We start from the raw sequence: 2,957 nt of genomic DNA on the forward strand, positions 1-2,957 counted from the left end.
TAGGGAAACCAGGGCGATGGCTTGACATCTGCCAGGAATTCTTCTGAATTCATCCAGATCCCTCCTTGGCTGAAGCCTCCCCACTGCATGGAAATGGGCTCCCCCCTCAGCCAATGGGGAGGAGGAGGAATATTTTTTTCCTCACACTAGAGAAGGAGAAAGAAGAAGGAGCAGAAACCATCATTTAGCACCTGAAGGCAGCCCAAGAAGCAATAGGTGGAAACTAATCAAAGAGAGAAGCAGCTAAAGAGAAATTTCCTGACAGTGAGAACAAGCAGTGGAACAATTCTTTGCCTCCAGAAGTTGTGGGTGCTCCATCCCTGGAGGTTTTGAAGAAGAGATGGGACAGCCACATCTCTGAAATGGTAGAGGGTCTCCCGCTTGAGCAGAGGGTTGGACTAGAAGACCTCCAAGGTCCCTTCCATCTCTGTTATTCTGCTAGTACAGCCATCTGTGAACAGAGTCAGGAGCTGCAAACTCCCGTAAGGGGTCCCTTGCCTGTAGGTGTCGGTGCCTGGAGAAGTCACAAGGGCCTCCTGTAAATGCAGATTTATAGATTTTCAGCATCCTCTGCCAGGAGCCGTGCCCGGTCCAGGACCAGCTCATTCCATTGTGGAAAAGAGCCTCTTCCTGCCAAGCCCGTTTCTGCCCACTCTGTACTCTCCTTGATTTCAGGAGAGTCACCAGCCGGTGGAGGGCTGGGGGTGGGCAGCGCCTCATGTCCTCTCTTGCCAGTAGGGCCTGGCACAGTGGCCTCCTCTGCCGAGGACCCTGCCAGCATCGTTCTTTCTCTTCCTGGTCCTGATGTTGGCGGCTAGACGAGGTTTCTACCCAGGGCGGAGTGGCAGATGCCGAAGGGGTTAACTGGTTTGCAAAGATGTCGAAATTGGGTGAAAAGGCAACTGGAGTCAGAGCAGGTTCTGATCTCTTTTACTGGGTCATGGGACCTCTGCAAACCGGCTTCGCACGTTCCCTTGGTCGCCCTCTCTCTGCTGTCGTTATCCTCTATGTGTATTTGTGTGTGTCATTGCCTCCCAAGCATATGACTCGCTGCTGCCTGCCCACTGCAGGGAAAACCCCTCCACGTGGCTTGGATGGCGTCAGGCAGCCCCGTGAAGGGGGCGGGGGGGGAGCAGGAAGAGAAGTTGCCAAAGGACCCACGGGGGGGGGGGCAGCCTCCTCTCCTCACGGGCATCGGGGGAGGGGGCAGGCAAGAGGAGCTGAGGTGCCAGGCCAGGTCTCAAGGTTGCATTGGAAGCCTCTTCCCAGGTGACCTTGTCCTGGCTGCTCACCCAAACTGCTGGGAATTAGGGGAATTGGAGTCCAAGGCCTATCAGGGACACCAGGTTGGAGAAAGGCCAGCCTGCTTGGCTTATCCAAAGAAGCTGTGCTGGAGATTTTCCTGGGGGTGCTCTGCATTCCTCCTGGGGACCCCCTCCCCCAGGCACGTCTGGCTCTGCAGACACTTGTCTGGGAAAGCTGGGAAGTCTCCAGGAATTGCTGCGGGATTCCTGGACGGGACGGATGCCGAGTGCATCCAGCAGCCCTCGGAGGGCGGCCTGGATGGGATCCAAACCCCACTTGTATTCCAGGCTTTGCTGATTTTAACCAGGAGGCGTCTGGCAGCAGCTTGACCAACTCCAGCATTTGAGGAATAAAAGAAGCTTCTGCCTTTTAATCAATTTTTTAATAGAATGGTTGCTCTCCGACTCCGGATTTCTGGCTACCAATGTACTAACACAGCTCTTCTACGAGGATCGTCAGCAGATCTTCCTTCTTTTCTTTTTCCTTCCATCCTTCTTTCCCTCCCTCCCTTTCACGTTCAAGGCAGTGGACATATCCAAAACACTTTCCTCCTCTTATTGACCCCACAATAACTTTGTGATGTGAGTTGGGCTGAGAAGAGGAAAACAACTAATAAATTAAATTAAATTTGTGGTGACCAATAAACTATCAATTCTGCTGCATATTTGTCAGATTACCCTATAATTTCCTAAAGACAACAGACTCCAGCCTTCCGTGAGTGCAGGGGCTGCAGAATTCTTCCCAGCAAGATTCTTCTGATCTTTGACCTGGATTTGCTCAGATGATCCAGCTTGCCCTCAGGTGGCCCGGGGCACTAACCAAATGGGGTCACCCTTTTGCAACAGGTGTAAAAATATATATATATATCTGGGCAATTGCTCAACATCTTGGTGGAGCAGTGGGCTAATGCCTCCTTAAGTAACACCAGCTGCCTGCAATTAGTGCAGGTTCGAGTCCCACCAGGCTCAAGGTTGACTCAGCCTTCCATCCTTCCGAGGTAGGTAAAATGAGGACCCAGATTGTTAGGGGCAATAAGCTGACTTTGTAATAATGCCGCTTGGGGTGTGTGTGAAAGCCCTAATAAGCAGGCATATACATAGAATGAAGGCTATTGCTAAGCTTGTAAGCCGCCCTGAGTCTTCGGAGAAGGGCGGGATATAAATGGAATTAAAAAATTAAAAAAATAAAAACATCTTGAACAGGCCTTTGCACGGATGCTTGCTGGGGGATTTGTGCAAGTGGAGCTGGTCTGCAGCCACCTCAACGCTTAGCAAACTGTCACGCAGGCAGAGCTCCAGCCAGTCAGTGAGGGAAACCACGCGGCACCACGAGGAAAAAGGAGCCGCTGGGCCATTTGTGGTTTTTGGGACTTGCTTGTACCTCTCTGGACTGGAAGAAGACACGGTCTCTTCGGAAGGACTCCTTTGCTGGGGCTCCAAGTGTGTACAGGGGAATACTGGCAAAAACCAGTTTAAAGACGCTCCTGCTGGGATTCGCAGGACACACTCGGTTGTGACGTCAGGTATTGTGTCTAGCTAAGCTCACATGGATCACAATTACATTGATAAACCCATCAGGTACACTTCTAGGCTTTCTCCACTTTGATTACCCCAATCTGGTACCCTAAGACACAACAGGTCAAAGAAAGAAGA

This window comes from Vipera berus (genome assembly GCF_964194415.1).
Source record: "Vipera berus genome assembly, chromosome: 10".
NCBI classification, from domain to species: domain Eukaryota; kingdom Metazoa; phylum Chordata; class Lepidosauria; order Squamata; family Viperidae; genus Vipera; species Vipera berus.